Source organism: Hylobates moloch, unplaced genomic scaffold, assembly GCF_009828535.3.
Source record: "Hylobates moloch isolate HMO894 unplaced genomic scaffold, HMol_V3 SCAFFOLD_23, whole genome shotgun sequence".
NCBI lineage: Eukaryota > Metazoa > Chordata > Mammalia > Primates > Hylobatidae > Hylobates > Hylobates moloch.
This window is the reverse complement of record NW_026652298.1, coordinates 6,237,177-6,255,438: the sequence shown is the minus strand read 5'-3', so window position 1 is coordinate 6,255,438 and position 18,262 is coordinate 6,237,177. Positions and strand designations below refer to the sequence as shown.

The window sequence follows — 18,262 nt, the reverse complement described above, 5'->3', positions numbered from 1 at the left end:
CACACTAGGTATAGTGTATTATCAATGAATCGAAATACACTTATTGGGCATCTTCTATGTACTAGTTATGGTATAAATAATGTGGATGAGTGATTTTCAAAGCGGTCTCAGAACCAGCATTATCAGCATCACCTGGCAACTTTCTCGAGAGGTTAATTCTTGGACCTCATTTAAGACCTATTGAATCAGAAACTCTGGGAATGGGGCCTAGCAATCTATGTCTTAACAAATGCTCTAGGTGATTCTGATGTTAGCTAAAGTCTAAGAACACAAAGGTGAGTTAAATGGAGTGTTTGTAACTTGCAAACTGTGCACACCTGTCTTTGTTTCCAGCATTTGGACCAACACAGTCTGTCAGAGCATGTCTTCCACATAAGTGCATCTATTCACTAATTATGTACTTGTGTTTTTGAGGTTGCGTTTGAGAAACACAATCTGTGTTATCACTTCTTGCACCTCTATTCTGTAAACAGGAGTAGGTATTGAAATTGTTCTGGGAGTGGGAGTTTCTCTCACCTGAAGTTAATTTCTCTTGAATGCGTGATCAGCCTCAAGCTGTGGGGGTTAGAATAGGGCCTACACCTGGGCAGATGGCTAAAGACAGCGAAGGGGAAGGCCTGCTTCTGAGAGCAGGTACGATGGAGGGGGTGCTGTGGGAGAAGTGGCAGCTCCTGGCTCATTCCTGGGCTCTTGGCTCTGGGTCTTTGGTGCACGTGTTTGAGCTTAGTAGAGACGTTTGACTGTCCCAACCCAATGCTGTCTTCCCACATAAATGAGATCTTCTCTGCCAGGCAAAATGGTTTTACCCTCACATTCAAAAGTAAGTAGCTGGAGCGCTGGTCTTTGCCAGGGAAGGAGTGATCCAGAAGCTGCCTGGCAGCATTTTGTGGGGCTGGTCAGGGAATGGGGTGTGAATGACAACAGATATTAAGGGCTCTTGTGAGTAGAGCAAGGAGTTGGGGACAGAATACTCTTCAGCTGGTATAGCAGAAAAGGAATCTGCTTCCTGGTTTCAGCTCTGCAGGCTTGGTATGTAGGATGTCTTTAAGCTTTATGGCTGATGCCCTAAAGTTCTGTGTGTAAGGATGCTCTAAAGTGTGAAGTACACAGCTGCTAGGCTGGGCAACTACAGTGTTTTAGGGGATACAACAGGGCAAGTGGCTTGTCTTAGGTTATGGTGACTGGAATGGTTTTCAGTACGAGGGCAATCATTCTGACTTAATTCCAGGGTAGGGTGATGGGAGTTGAGGAACCTCAGCCCATTCCTGGCTGCTGTGGACTAAGCACTGGCTTTGACAAGCTGAGACTGCTAAGTCTTTGTCCTATCCTGCAAGGCTGGGTAGTGGAGAGTAAGAAGCTGAAAGGGAGGTAGGACTTTCCATGATAGCAGCCTCCTGGAGCTTCCCCTCTTCTTTCCCTATAGGCTCAGTTCCTACACAGCTACTGGCTTCTCTGTTTTGAGGCAGTTCCCTTCTTGCGGGTTTCCTTGATAAAGCTATAGGCTCGGGTGCCCATTGTCCCCCATGCCACTGAGCTTGTTCTAGAGTTTGAGGACCATCGAAAGGGCCTCCAAAGATTCCTTTTGGGGTCTTTCCCCATTATCTTTTCGTCCTACCAGTCAGAGGGAGGGTCATTATTGGAGATCTACTATTTACTCACATATTGGATGGAGGTGGTGCCCAACCTCTTGGCAGAGACAAAAATTCCAGCCACTGATGTTGCTGATGCCAGCTTGAATGAGTGTTCCAGTATCAAAAGGAAACGAGATGTAGTGTTGCTGTTCGTGACCTTGTCCCACACACAGCCACATCTGTTTCACTTGCCTTATGTCCAGAAACCCTTTATCCCTAATGTGGAGCAGCTGATCCTGGGGATCCCGGGCCAGAATCACCGGGAGATAGGCCATGGCCAGGATATGTTTCCAGCAGAGAAGCTCTGCCATCTGCAGGATCACAAGGTGAACCTTCACAGAGCTGCCTGGGGCAAGTGTATGGTTGCACCCAAGACTCTCAGCTTCCCTTACTGACAGAGGACCTGCCCGGCCTTCAACAGTGAGCTCCGTCATTCCAGCTCTGAGTGCTGTAAGGTAAGACATGGAGCCTCATTCTTTCTCTTCTGGGGTCATATTGGGATAGCACTAAGTGCTCAACTCTCTAGGCCTGGCTCCTTTTGAGTCAAGGAAGCCATTGAAGTTGGCAATTACGTAATCTAGCACTGATGCAGTGTGTAGCATCTTCCCTGCACTGTGACCTTATCCCTTATCTTTGTTCATAAGAAACAACATCAGCTTCCTAAAGATTGTTCTGAAACAGTCCTGATCCAGCAGCTTCTTCCCAGGCCCTCCTTCTCTCTTCCCATGTATCCCCGACAAGTCTACTGATGGCCTTAGGTATGAGGCTGTGGCTATGAGGCACTCACCATTCTGCCATTTGTTTCTGCAGAGGGGAGTACCTACATGTCCCTGGCTCTTCCAGACCTGCCATCCCACCAGGGTCAGACTCTTCTCCCTGATGGTCCAGGATGAGGAACACAAGATGAGTGTGCACTATGTGAACACTTCCTTGGTGGAGAAGTGTGGCTGCTCTTGAGATACCCCAAAGCCTCCTACTGGCCTCAGGGCCACCTAAGTCTCAGGACGCTAGTAGGGGGTGGGATTAGTTTTCATAGCAACTAGAGCTCTTTGAAGGGAGGTGGGATTTGGTTTGTTTCTCAAAGAACAGCAAGAAGGATGGCATTACGGCAGTTAACCCCTCTTAGATGCTTCTCTTTGATGTGGGCAGGGGCCCCCTAGTGCTGTGCTCAGTCACTCCTACTGGGAAGCTGGGCCCATTGAGATGTCTGACTATGGCTGTCCTAGATTGTGAGTGGGCTGGGCTTAGTGCCACCTCTGGGGTCATTTAGGTGGGGAAAGAGGAACTGGAATTGGACGCATGTCAGCTCTTGGGGTAGGAGTAAAATTGTTACCGGTGTTAAGCTGGCTTTGGACTCTTCTGAGCGATTCAGCTGCTATCATCCTTCTCTGTACCATTGGCCTGGGGCTGGTCCAGAATTGGCCTCAGCATGTACATTCCTCCTCACCTAACACTCCTGGCCTCTTTAGAGTGAGTGAGGACTCTGTGGAAGAAAGCATTCTGTCATGGGCTAGTCATGGGCAAAGAGCCCAAAGGCCTTCACAACCTGGTGTCAGATGGGAGCCTGAGAGTGGAGGATGTTGCTTGACTGATTGGAGGGGGCCTCTGGCCTCATGGAAAGTTTGTCTCACTATCATTTAAGGAACTTGATGATACTAGCTTTTCTACTATCTTTAATAAAACTATAGTACCATTGTTGTGGGTCTCTTATGTTGGATATCTATTACTTAATACCCTTGAGCCTCTGAATCAGAATGAGTAGATAGATGTTGGATTTCAAATCCTATTGTCAAGGATCACGGGAAAGAAGCAACGCAATGCACTTTGAAACAAATATTCAGTCATTACAGCACTCACTCAATGACTCCTAGTTTTAGGTTCTAAAATGTAGGTCCAGAGTAAGATATAAGGAAGTACTCCAACGCAGATATTAATACTAAAACTACTTGTTAGATTTCTTCAGGCAGAAGAAAAACTGAAAGTTAGATGACACTCAGAACCTCAGTAACATGTTATCTGTCCTAGTGGGAGGAGGAGTATATCAGTTAAATTTACAATTTTAAAATGTGACTTTCTCAGTGGACGTTAGTATTTCACATTAGCCTGCACCTTGCAGAGTATCCCTGTAAGAATGATGGTCAGGGTGAGGGCTGAGCATAAAGGAGGCAGAGAGCCATCCCTGGCTCTAGACTTTCCCAAGCTCGGTCTTGGCTGTGTGCTGGATTTCATGAAATAAGGATGAACTACTCTCTTTTTTGATTACTTTCTTTATATCTCTGCAACAGAAGTTCTGACAAATTTATGCAAGTGGTTTGTGCTTTTAAGTTTAATAGCAACGTATGCAATATGAGAAGCTGACTTTCCAGCCCCAATCCTAAACAAAGGTAGTGATTGTCAGGTGTGACGTGTGCTCTGCCAGACTTCTTTCTTTGTCTATGAACATAGCCTTAAAACGACCCTATAGCTCCTTAACAAGGTGTTGTGGAGACATTTCAAAATCCTAACACTTTTTTTTCCCCATGGGCATTATTAGCTTGTATATAGTATTTAAATAGTTCAATACCCATTTAACTGATTCCCTTATTGATGGACATTCAAAGAGGGCATTTTAAAGTTACCCATTGTTACAGTCTGTGATCATCTTTGAATATAGATTCTTATATGCAAGTAGAATTGCTAAGAAAATGTCAGATGCAATTTGGTCTCCCCAAATACTATGCCAGTTTACATTTCCCTCAAATGTGAGACCATTTTCCCCACACAGGGCAAGTCCTTTTGATAAGGGAAACATTTCATTGTTAAGTTGCATCTTTAAAAATGAAAATTTGAACATATCAAATTAGCCAGTTGAATTCTTTGAGTTTATCAAGCATTTTTTTGTGTTATAGAAACTCTTAATATAACAAAATGTGACAAATACATTTAAGTTTCTTTTCTACATGGGGGTATTATATGGACAAGTCAATCTCTGACTTCATTGGTTCTAGGTTTCATATTTGGTCATCCCCATAAAAAGATCATACACACTCTGCCTCTTGTAGTTTTTGTGTTCATGGTCTTATTTATACATTAGTACTTCTGGGTGGGGAGAGCTGGAGGCGCCCAGGCCACTTGTGTCTAGGCCTAGCAGTGCCAATCTCTGGCCAGTCCAATGTAAGTGGGAGTCTGCAGGGTTTACAGGAAGGCTTCTGCTTTGGAGTTGAGGGCCTAGTTTGTAGTAATACAGCACTACATTACTGGGGGCAATGTAACAAAGATGGCAAAGCTGGAAAGAGTACGGGTTCCTTAGGGCAGGGATTGGCAAGTTTTTTCTGTAAAGGACCAGATAGTAAATATCTTGGGCTTTGTAGGCCATACGACGTCTGTCTACTCAACTCTGGTGTTGAAGCATAGAAATGGCCATTGAGGAAATGTAAATGAGCATCTTTGTATTCCAATAAAGCTTTATTCATGGGCCCTAATATTTAAACTTAATGTAACTTGTCACAAAATATTCTTTTTTCCAACCATTTAAAATAGGTAAAGACCATTCTTCATTTTTGAGTTGTACAAAAGTGCAATGATTGGCCTGTGGGCTGTAGACTGTCAACTCACCTTAGAATATCATTGAGCAGGTGGGCCAAACTAGCAGAGACTTCTAATTTATGAGAAATTGTATCTCTATTTAATTAGGCCACTGTTAGTTTGGTTTTTTGGTTACTTGCAGTCAAATACATTCTTATCAGATACAGGTCTTTTTTTTTTTTTTTTTTTTTAAATAGCCCATGGTTCTAACCTTTTATTGACTATTTGAACTTTCCCCCACCTTGATTTGGGCACTATTTTTTAAGTCACATGTTAAATTTCCTTAAGCCTAATAGGTTTCTTCTAACATTCTATTCTAATCCACTAATCTTTGTTCATTTTCATGTCCATATTAACATAATTCCTATGTTTTAATGTATACTCAGGATTCTGAGAGAATGTGTACCATACACTAAATCGTTTTTCTCGTGGAAAATGTCTGAATGTCTATATCTTCCCACCCATGAACATGACATAACTTTACATTTAATGGAGAAAAAGATCTGAATGAGTTCCCTAATTTTTATTTCATTTAAGCCATGGCAATTTCTACTTGGATTATTTCTTGGTAATCTAGGTTACTGTTGTTAGTGTAAATGGAACTGTTAACTGGAATTACTTTTATGGCATGAGTCCATGTTACTCATCCCATTCTGTAATGAAACCATGTAGATTCAGAGCATTGTTTTTTGTCCAACATGGAAGACCAACTCAGAGTTCAGTGTTTTCTATCATTGTAATTAATCTTTGGAAGGAGCTACTGGGCAGTTTTTTGTTCTGTTTGAATTAGGTGTTATTAAATACTAGTGAGTCCTTAGACTTGACATCATCTAGAACAGTAAAATGTTATGTACAACTATTGGAAAGTGGACTGAACCTGGTTGCTGATACTGAGCTAAGTGGTTTGGATTTGTGTATATTCTAAGCATCATGTTTTATGTCAATGGGAACCCAGAAGGGAGGCTCAAAATAAGTTTAATCGGCATATGTAGACAACTCCTAAAAGATAAACGGAGACAGAGGTAGTAAGTGGCAAGCCCTGGGCAAGAGGAGAATGCCACAGCCTCATCTTCAGACTTACATTCCAACAGGAATGGACTCATGATGACATGCATTTTGAGGAGGCATACTTTGTGCTTTGGTACTAGTTCTCAAAGGGGCTGAGGTCTGAGAGACAAACAGCCATCAAACCAGGTAGAAAGAGGGTACAGGCTGAGTGAAGCAGCACCCACAATGGCCTAGGGAGGAAAAAGTAGAGGGGTGTTCAGCTAAGCAGAGAAAGCTCAATAGAGCTGGCGTGTGGGGTTTGCAGTGGGAGGAGTTGAGTGGGTGGGCAGTGTTACTCTTCTGGGCAGAGTCCACAGCATCATGTGAATTCAAATATGTAAATTGCTTTCCTTCATGTAAGAGATTGTATAAGTCATATATGAAAGATCACTTCTCTTTGGTGACTTGAATGTATTAATAAAAAGTAATGGGAATATCTACTAAAGCTGAATACATGCTCTAGCAATTTCATTTCTAGCCACATATTTTACCAAAAGATATAGCAGCACTACATGTAAAAACCCCAAATTGAAAACTACCCAAATGCCCATCACCAGTAGAATACATTGTGGCATACTCACACAGGAGAGTACTATTTAACGAGGAGAAATAAAGTAGAATTCTAAAGAACTGATAAATCCCACAGACATGTTGAGGGAAAGAAGCTAGATTCAGGGTAAAACATAGCTGTATGATTCTACTTATGTAGAGAACAAAAATCGGCAAAAGTAGGACGAACACTTCAATTCCATTTATATTAAAGAATCCGGAGTGGTAAGATTCATATAGACAAAGTAAAATGGTAGTTGCCAGGAGCTAGAGGGAGACAGGAATAGGGAGATATTGCTGAATGGGTACTGAGTCTCAGTTATGTGAGATGAAAAGAGTTTTGGAGATGGATGCTGGTGATGGTTGTACAACAATGGGATCACACTTAGTACTCTACTGAACTGTACACTTAAAAGTGGTTAAGATGGGCTGGGAGTGGTGGCTTTGCCTATAATCCCAGCACTCTGAGAGGTCAAGGCAGGCGGATCACTAGGTTGAGATGGAGACCATCCTGGCCAACATGGTGAAACCCCATCTCTACTAAAAATACAAAAATTAGCTGGGCGTGGTGGCACGCTCCTGTAGTCCCAGCTACTTGGGAGGCTGAGGCAGGAGAATCACTTGAACCTAGGAGGCAGAGGTTGCAGTGAGCCAAGATCGTGCCATGGCACTCCAGCCTGACAAGAGAGCAACTCCATCTAAAAAAAAAGAAAAAAAAAAAGTTAAGATTCTAAGTTTTAGATATATTTTACCACAATAAATGTTTTACAAATGGCAAAGCAAATGTTGTTAGATTAACATTACTGTTTGCTGAGGGTAGGGTGTGGGGTGCAAGTGTAAAAGGATCTCTTAAGTGTGAGGGATGTTCTGACTCTTAATCTGGGAAGAGGCCTCAAGGGTGTGTTCAGTTTGTGAAAATTCATCAAACTGTGTACTTACGTGCATGTCTGCAGGTATATTATATTTCAATAAAAGTTATCCTGGAAGGAAAAAGCAATGGGAAGCTTTAAAGTGAGTTAATTTGTAATAGGTTACACTGTTGAGTGCCTGGTGCAAGGCATTCTTCTATGCTCTTACTATCAGGAAGGTGCTGTCTTACAAAAGAGGAAACCGAGGAACAGTGGTTTATTGAGGTAAAAAGTAGCCATCTACAGATTCCTAGTAGGAGACATCTCAAATGCTTCTATATACATCTCCAGAGAAACATTACCTACTCAGTTTACAATTTTTCCATCTTTAAAATAGAAGAATTCTAATTCTTAAAACTAGGCCCTGGCATTAAATTGCATGTCTCTTGGCCAGAAGGAAAAAAAAGACATTCTCTAATTGGAACTGGAATAATGAATTTTCTCACTTATGTTAATTTAAGGGTAAACTGAGATCATAGGATGGGTGTTAACTCTGGATAGTTCAAACGCAATCATGATAGGCGTATTTTTATCTTGGAAGTAAATTTTTAAAAGAAAATTTAGGCTAGGCATGGTGGCTCACACTTATAATCCCAGCACTTTGGGAGGCCGAGGTGGGCAGATCACAAGGTCAGGAGTTCGAGATCAGTCTGGCCAACATAGTGAAACCCCATCTCTACTAAAAATACAAAAATTTAGCTGGGTGTGATGGTGTGAACCTGTAATCCCAGCTACTCGGGAGGCTGAGGCAGGAGAATCGCTTGAACCCAGGAGGCGGAGGTTGCAGTGAGCCGAGATCACGCCATTGCACTCCAGCCTGGGTGACAGAGTGAGACTCCGTCTCGAAGAAAAAAAAAAAAAAAAAAAAAAAAAGAAAATTTATCATAGCTTTAAAACTTAAGGTATGGGAATCAAACTAGGAATGCATTTGAAATTTTTCAGTGTCCCAAATCATATTTCACACAGTTCTGGAAAAGATAACATTTTTAAAATGCACTAAACATGCTCTTTCCCTTTCCTTTCGCTTTCTTTTTGAGAGAGTCTCACTCTGTTCCCCAGGCTGGAGTGCAGTAGTGTGATCTCGGCTCACTGCAACCTCTGCCTCCTGGGTTCAAGCGATTCTCCTGCCTCACCTTCCTGAGTAGCTGGTATTACAGGCATGTGTCACCATGCCTGGCTAATTTATGTATTTTTAGTAGAGATGCAGTTTTACCATGTTGGCTAGGTGATCCTCCTGCCTCAGCCTCCCAAAGTGCTGGGATTATAGGCGTGAGGCACTGTGCCCGGCCACTAAACGTACCAGTTTCTATCAAAATATGACCTTTTCTTTTCTTCATCTCTATTTATTTTACTGAGCGAAGAAACATTCTGCTGAATCTTTCCCGATGGATGCCTGCTCCCCTATGCCTTTCTTTTGTGCTGCTGTCTTTATTCCCACATTTGTGTCTCTCACGCATGTTATCCTTCCTTGTTTAGTCTTACTGAGCTTTGTGACAATACCTGCATCCACCTTCAACCTCCACCACATCCGGTTGTCTCTGGCTGGCTGGTCAGAACTCAGAGCAGCCGTGGGCGGATCTGCCGCAGTACAGAGAGGCCTGTGGCCATGGCTGGCTGCCCAGAGCCCTGTTCTCTGCCACACCTGATCAGATTTTCGAGATACCACCTCACCCCAGGTGAGGTTCTGGTTAAAATAAGATGCTCGGGAACACTCTTTCATAGAGAGTGGTTGTCAACGAGGTTGTGCAAGAAGGAGAGTCATCCTGGAAAAGATAAAGGGAAACAACAGGAAATGGAGAAGAAATGGGGTAAGGGATTAGTTCTTATCACAGTTAAAGTAGTGCATCTTGCTCTGTATCATCGAAAATATCTCCTGTGACCAGCACTTACAGAACATCTGCTGGTAACTGCCACTTATTTCACAATCCTGAATTCAAGGGTGCCCATGAGAGAAGAATACAGTATTTGTTGAAATAGACTCCCCCATGAAGCCCATTGTGCTGTCGCCATAATTTTCACTCGAGTGCAGGGCATGCTGACATATTTTAAATGGGAGATCTGTGTGCAACCTCATTCACTGCAGACTGCAGACAAGTCATTCTCCTGCTATGTGGAAATCTCTCATTTCCCTTCCCTACTGTGTCTTTGGTCAACAGTTATAAACTCTCCCTCAGACAGCTGGTTGTGTATTAAAGTCTATTTATAACAGTCAATGGACAACTGATTGTTTATGGGGAGTCGTGGCAATTTTCGCTTAGGAAAGACAATTGGGGCATTTCTTCTGTAGCAGAGCGGGTTCAGCCACTGGACTCCACAAACATTGCCTCACTTGTCTTCTTACGTTCTGTGGATTGAGGTTACCCCAGGTGCTAATGGTGAATTCAAACCCAACACAAACTGCTGGCTGGGTCTTCAGTCAAGGGTCTTGGGGTTTAGACAATAGAAAAAAGTGAAACAGTAATACTTTGTGAGGAACAAAAAAATGCAAATGTACCCATATCTATGAGGAACAGTATACTATACTCAAAATTTTCAGTAGTTTATGAAACTAGATTTCCATCCCCCTAACCACAGTTCTGGATTATAGGGGTTTTTTTTTGTTTTGTTTTGTTTTTGAGACAGAGCCTTGTTCTGTTGCCCCGGCTGGAGTGCAATGATGCAAAGTTGACTCACTGCAACCTCTGCCTCCCGGGTTCAAGGGACTCTCCTGCCTCAGCCTCCCAAGTAGCTGAGATTACAGGTGTGTGCCACTTGTGCCACTATGCCCAGCTAATTTTTATATTTTTAGTAGGATGGGGGTTTTGTCATGTTGGCCAGGCTGCTCTCGAACTCCTGACCTCACCTGATTCTCCTGCCTCGCCTCCCAAAGTGCTAGGACTACAGGCATGAGCACCATGCCTGGATGCCCCCTAACCACAGTTCTAACTAAAATATGATCATATGACAACTTTTTAGCATTGATAAAACTTCCTATTCTGGTGGGTCTTGAGGTGCTTTTTATTTTTCTTTGTAATTTCAAACCTTTTTTTTCAACTAGAACAAAAACATAGACAAAACTAATTTAAATCTCATCATTAATCGATAGTGAAATAAAAATGCTAATGGGAAAAAATCTAGATTTCTAGAAAATGTCTTGCATAATATTTTTCTACTAGCTCTGACTTTAGTAAGATGGTTTTGAACTCTTAATTTTTGGAAAAATGGAATGGGTGATATTTAGTTTTTAAGTGACATATTAGGTTTTTAATATAAAAAAATATAAAAAAAATTAAACTGGTTTATACCCTCCCTGACTAGGTAACACTTGTTATGTTAAACTGTCACTTGCATATGATTAATAAGCTTAACTGAGCATAACATAAAAACTAAACATAATCATTATTCATATTACTAACCCAGAAAAAATTGTGTACAGATAGATATATCCATATCCATGGAGGAGTTTTAAACAAGTGTATTTAAATGATAAAATGACCTGGTCTACCTCTTGGTTTGCTTATTCTGATTCCAATTTATTCCATTTTATCTGTAAATCTTAGCATAACACATTTGTCTTATTCTGTCTTCTCCAGAAGATGTTAATGAATTACAATTCATACACAATGTTATAGGTGATTTTTAATAGCTAAAAAGTTTGAGGATGTGAGAGTTTTCAGTCACATTGTTTTCAAATCAGTAAGTTACCCCTAAGTGACTAGTTAACTAATTTTTAGTGCTTTTGCTGCATTTAGTAACTTTCTGAAGTCCTGTTTGACCCATATTTTTCTATGTATTCTTTTTAGGGCCACTTTAGGAAAAAAGCAGCCTTGTGTTGCTGGAACAATTTGTTCATAATTCTGGATTAGTCTGGGACTGCTTTTTCATAAACAGCAGGTGAAGGCCCATCCATTTGGCTCAGGAGGTCCCCTCTGAGGAGATTTGGTCCTTGTGCATTTCTTTCTCTGTCTCTGCTGCAGCAAAAGGTAAATTAGTGATGAGGTGCAGATGAACTGGGCCAAAGCCCTTTTAAGAGAAGCCTGAACAGCAATACTGTGGTTTCAGTTCTTATATTCTGCTTAAAGTCTTGCATTCTTCTGGAATGTAAGACTACAAAAATGTTCTGTAGAGTCTGGAATCAGTTTCAGGTTGTTCAGACAAGATCATTGTTCTTATTCCTGGTTCCCATCAGAGACAGAGCTGAAGGTTGAACTATTTAAAGCTTTCCTTGTGGCCACATTGACATTCAACTGTCAGAGATAGGAAGAGAGTACCGTCAATTCAACCCAAATAAAAGCCCTTTTCTGTGGGTTTATCAGTTAAAAGTAGTAAAAGTTTTGCATTGATTGATGCCTCTGTGAGCTATTTGAGGTGGCGATAAACAACCAAAATGGGAAGTTGAGGACTTAAATAGGTCAAAAGAAGTTAATATTTTCAGAATTGTATTCCATATGTGAATATAGAACACACAAGGGAGTAGTCAATAGAAATAGCTGGCACATGATTTTAAGCAAAAACCCTAGATACATCAGTTGGGGGCTACATTTTAATGTGGTTTTGCCAGTGAACAAATCAGTGAGGTTTTCCCTTCTAGCAGTTAAAGTGCTTGAGATTTTAAGGAACTGAATTCTGAGCAAAAAGACCCACATAATACAAGTCTTCCACAGACCAAGTGTAATGTAACTTTTAGAAAACAAAAGCCTCAGCTCCTCAGGGCCAGCCAACCTCCAAGATACAGAATGACCCTCTCTCCAGAATGCACTCTTCAAAAGCCAGCACAAATGTCTACCAGGCATTTGGGGGGCAGGGGGATCTTAAGTTTTCCTTCATTTATTCTTAAAATTCACTGATAGGGTAGGTTCCTAGGAACAACAAGTGTTTGATTTTTGGAAGTCCCTTTGTTTTCTTTTTTGTTTTCCTTTCTATTGTTTAAATCACTGAAGGAGTGGTTTCCCAAGCTCATTGAAACAAAGGAATGGAACACGCTTTCACTAAAGCCTTCTAGGAAGCTTTGAGACGGGGAGGAGGGTGGGTGGACCATTCAGGAAAGTGACTTAAGGTCACTGGTGACAGAGCAGAGTCAGCGAGGGTGAGAACGAGAGCAGACCTAGGACCAGAGCTGTAGGTGCTGGTGGATGGACTAAGAATCCCTGCGGAGGCAAAGGGCCGGGGAAACTACTTGAGTGTCGTTGGAAGCAGCGGGTGCCTCAGCACCGTGGAGGCCAGTGCTGCTTCATGCTGGCTCGTTACACCCAATGGGCCCTTGGCCACTAGACTTAATGCATTAGAATCTCTGTGGAAAGGATTGGTATATTGAAAAATCTTGTCCACGTAATTTTAACGAGTAGCAATGAAATCAGCTTCTGAGCAGGGAAATAATTATATGTGGGGTACAAAGGAATGAACTGACAATTCCAACATGGAAACCCCCTGAGGTGTTAACTTGGGTCATGTTGAAGGTAATACCTACTTTATGGAATTGTTAGGGAGATTATCCTTATGATTGAGTTCAGAGGTTTGGAATCAAACACACTAGCTTCAAATCCTGGTTCAGTCTATTTGACAATTTGTGTGTCCTTAAGCAAGTTACTTAATTTCTTTAAGCCCCAGTTTCTTCATTTGTAAAACGGGGGTAATAGTGCTTATAGGGAGGACTCAGTTCTGCAGCTGCCCTGAGCATGCTGCTTGGCATATGGAAAGTATGCAAACATCAGAGCCTCCCTTCATTTCTTCCCTTGTCCTCCTGTTCTTGCTGCTATTATATCTAATGCCTGACAAAATGTGTACAAACCTAAATGCTAATCTTTTTTTTCCATTTCCAAACTTTGTTAGTACTTATCATGGGATATTAATAGACTGTAGAACATTATTTATTATGATGTTATACTGTACTATGGTACAGTACTGTATACTGTATAGTGGCTACTGATTTTTTTTTTCTTTTTCCTAAATTCAAGTATTTTAATATAAGAATATGTGCAAGGACTAAATGCTGGTTGTCTGGGTGGGGTTCATGCCAAATCAAATGTGATAGCCTTTTCTGGAAAGAAAGAATAATGACATTGTTACCACCTAGATATTAACTGAATATGCTAAGCTCATCATATAGACTGCCCAAGTCGATCTGTACAACATCCTTTTGAGGTTGTTTGTAGAATTACCTGTTTTTTAGATAAGGAAATGGAAGCTAACAGTCATTTGACCAAGGTTAGAGAACCAGTAAAGGAGGATTCCAACTCAGGCAAGCTGGCTCAGAGCCCTGCCTGTTACCGTTATGCTTACCAGGCCTTACAGGCCCCGGCTGGGAGCTCAGGTTCAAGGATTCCTTTCTGGCAGGCCAGCTATCATAAGAGGAAAGGGAGTACCAGAAAGCTTTTTCTCTAATTTGCTAAATATCAACTTTCCTAATATATGAATTACTGCTTAGAGGCAGAGTTGTTATACTGTGTAATACATTTTGAAGTATGGTGTGTATGTTCCTGTGGTTGCATTTTTTGTGCCTATACACACATCTCTGCAAACTTTATATGAGAGGAGGGATAAAAGGCAATGAGATGTTTTGAGAAAAGTTACAATTATCTGTATTAAGATGTATTTTCTTTTGATTATAAAACAGGTACAAAAATCAGAATATAAAATAATATAGTATCCTAACACTAAAAAATGCACATTTATATTAATGTTAAATTCTAAATGTTAACATTCAAATGTTGACAGTGGTTATCTCTATAATGGTAGGCTTGGGTTGACTATCACTTTACCTTTCTGCCCTTTTGAATTGTCTGAATTTTTAAAAATAATGGGCATGTATTACTTTTATGATAAGAAATCTAAAAACACAGTCCTGTTCTAGAAAACTTAGAAAAGCCCAGAAAACTATAAAGAAGAAAATAACAATCTTATCTTACCACCAGTTAAAAATGCTGATAACATTAGCAAATACACTTCCAATCATCTCTACTTGTATGTATATTATGTGGTAGAGATCATCTACAATTCATAATTTGGTGACTCCTTTTCTTTCTTTTTAAAAAGTCAAAAGCATTTTTATGATATTAAAGACTCTTCTTAAGTATTATTATTATTTGAGATGGAGTTTTGCTCTTGTTGCCAGGCTGGAGTGCAATGGCATGATCTTGGCTCACCGCAACCTCCACCTCCCAGGTTCAAGCGATTCTCCTGCCTCAGCCTCCCGAGTAGCTGGGATTACAGGCATGCACCACCATGCCCAGCTAATTTTGTATTTTTAGTAGAGATGAGGTTTCTCCATGTTGGTCAGGCTGGTCTCAAACTCCCGACCTTAGGTGATCCACCCACCTTGGCCTCCCAAAGTGCTGGGATTACAGGCGTAAGCCACCGCCCGGCCTTAGCATTATTTACGTTACTTAAATGTTACACAATAGATCATATGTACAATTAACTATTGCCCTATGTTTTTTCCCTTTTTTTAAGGTGATCAACAATGATATGTATTAGGTATCTTTATTCATGAATATTGGATTATATTTCAGATTATTTTCTAGATTCCTAGAATTAGTGGGTTAAAGTGAATGATCATAATTTAGTTATTTGTTGCTACATAAAAAAAATCCAAAACATGGTGACTTAATAATATATTATTGTTTTTCATGGTTCTGTGGGTTGAATGAGCTGAGCTCAGTAGTTCTTGTTTGGGAGTCTGGGGCTGAACCATCCGGAAGCTTCACTGGCTGGACATTCAACATGGCTTCTTTATGCACATGCATGATCCCTCTGTGTTCCTCCACGTGGCCTCTTTCCAGTACAGTGGCTGGATTTCTTCCGTGTCTCTCAGGGATCCAAGAGGCAAGAAGTGGAAACTGCCAGTCCTCTTAAAGACCAGGGCCTGGAGCTGGCACAATGTCACTTCCACCCTATCTTCTGTTGAGAGTAGTAACCGGTCAGCTGAGCTTCAAGGGTGTGCAGGAGCAGCCTCTCCTCTCCATGGAAGAGTGGCATGTGTCTACAAGAGGGCAGCAATTGATGGCAGCCATCTTTGAAGTCAGGCTACCACAGATCTTTTTTTTTTTTTTTTTTTTGAGACGGAGTCTTTCTCTGTCGCCCAGGCTGGAGTACAGTGGCGCGATCTCGGCTCACTGCAAGCTCCGCCTCCCGGGTTCACGCCATTCTCCTGCCTCAGCCTCCTGCGTAGCTGGGACTACAGGCGCCCGCCACCATCCACGGCTAATTTTTTTGTATTTTTAGTAGAGGCGAGGTTTCACCAGATTAGCCAGGATGGTCTCGATCTCCTGACCTCGTGATCCACCCGCCTCGGCCTCCCAAAGTGCTGGGATTACAGGCTTGAGTCACCGTGCCTGGCCTAGATCATTTTTGAAAATGGAATAAAATACAGTTTGGTACAGTTTTAAGCAAACTTGTGAAGTGACTGAATGTTTACAAGTCTACAGAAAGACATTTCTGTCAGAAATAAATCTTGCTAAAGCCCCTTGAAGGAAGTGTGAGGGAAGAAAGCAGGCCGATGGAGGCTAGTCTCTTCAATAGTCCTAAATGTCCCCATGTCCCCTGAGAAGGTCTCTGCAGGGGGATGGAGTGCTAAGGAGCGAGAGTTACTGACTGCTGAATAACTCGTTGTGCCTCAGGCAAACACTGAACTTTCCTGTTCCTTGAGGTTCAGCTCAGGCTGTCTGTGTCCAGTCCAGACCTCCGGGGCCAAACCACAGCCTGGGCAGAGGTGCCAGCCGGGAGGGTGTGGGGAATGCAGGGACAGCCCTGGAGGGAGAAGGGCAAGTCATTGCTGGGAAGTGATTTGAGATAGGGCTGTGAGGGGAAGGAAGAGGAGGATGCGGGATGAGGTGACCAACTGAACACAGACATCTCCAACTCTGGCTTGAAGACACAACGGATCTACAGCACTTAGCAGTGAGGGGCACACTTCAGAGGTTACTATTCTTTCTGGGAAGGGCCCAGTGACCCGAAATCTAGCGTTCTGCCCCAGTTCACACTCCAACGCAAGCTATTGCAAGGCTCTGTATTGCTTCAGGAACAGGAAAGGAGGACTACTGCTCACTCTTCATCTACCTCAGATGCTCCCCCACCCCCTCCCCACTGGAGATTCCACTTCCCACCCCACCTTCCCTCGCCTGAGGGATCCCTCCATCCTTAGTTGTCCTAAACCTCCACAGAGGCTGAGGAGACAGGATTAGGAGTGAGGCTTTCGAGCTCACTGTTCAGGTTGGGATTCGGGCTTTACCACATTCTCTGCGTGACTTTTGGTTAGTTAGCTTCTTTGCATATTGGTTCACTCATCTATAAAAGGGGGACTTAAATATAGTCTCACCTCAATCTGTTGTAAGGATTGAATGAGTTAATTATGTAGAATTTTTTAGAACTCTGTGTGGCCCACGGTAAACACTCACAAAGCACTATTTTAACTTTCTATTACTTAAAAAAGAACTTTTTTTTGGTTTAAAGAGACTTTATCTTTTAGAACGGTCTTAGGATCACAGCAAAATTGAGCAGAAAGTACAGAGATTTCCCATATGTGTCCTGCCTGCATACACACATAAGCAGAGCCTTCCCCACCATCAGCATCCTGCACCCGGTAGTACATTTGTTGCAACTGATGAACCTACTACAGTGACACATGATTATCACCGAAATCCCTAGTTTACCCTGCGGTTCACTTTTGGTGTTGTACATTCTATAGGTCTGGACAAATGTATGATGATATGCATCCACAATTCCAGCATCAGACAGAATTGTTTCGCTGCCCTAAACATCCTCTTTTGTATTACTTTTAATTACAGCTTGCCTTGAAGTATGGATAAGACATTCTTACATATCCTTTATTACTTCTTCTAAACTAATCAAGCCGGGTTAGTTTATGTGAACTGTACAATATTACTTGTTCCACAGAGCCATGCATGAAACTTGGCAAATGGATAGTCAATTAGTGGTAGAAGAGGTGAGCAAATGAATGAATGAGACCCGTGGGTTGGGGTAAAAGACAAACTCAGGTGAGATTTTTGATTTTGATTTTTTATACTTTTTTGAGTATTTTCTATATTTTCTCCAACGAGCATATTATTTTTATAGTCAGAAATAATAAAGACAATTTGTTTTAAACTTTTAAGTTCGGGGTACATGTGAAGGTTTGTTACTTAGGCAATCATGTGTCATGGGGGTTTGTTGTGCAGATTATTTCATTACCCAGGTATTAAGCCTAGCACCCATTAGATCCTCTCCCTCTTCCCATCCTTCACCCTCTAATGGGCCCCAGTGTGTGTTGTTCCCCTCTATATGTTCATGTGTTCTCATCATTTAGCTCCCACTTACAAGTGAGAACATGCAGTATTTGGTTTTCTGTTCCTGCATTCGTTTGCTAAGGATAAGGGTCCCCAGCTGCATCCATATCCATTCCATGGTGTAAATATACCACATTTTCTTTTTTTTTTTTTTTATTATACTTTAGGTTTTAGGGTACATGTGCACAATGTGCAGGTTTGTTACATATGTGCCATGTTGATTTCCTGCACCCATTAGCTCGTCATTTAGCATTAGGTATATCTCCTAATGCTGTCCCCGCCCCCCCACCCCCCACCCCACAAC

General features: G+C 41.8%; 1 non-coding gene across 1 annotated transcript; it reads left to right on the top strand.

Annotated features, from left to right (window-relative positions):
* Positions 1 to 718: 718 nt before the first annotated feature.
* Positions 719 to 7,219, top strand: LOC116462348 (uncharacterized). Its single transcript, XR_009211756.1, has 3 exons — positions 719 to 820; positions 1,835 to 2,086; positions 2,442 to 7,219. It is a non-coding gene; the product is annotated as an uncharacterized LOC116462348 (transcript).
* Positions 7,220 to 18,262: the final 11,043 nt, after the last annotated feature.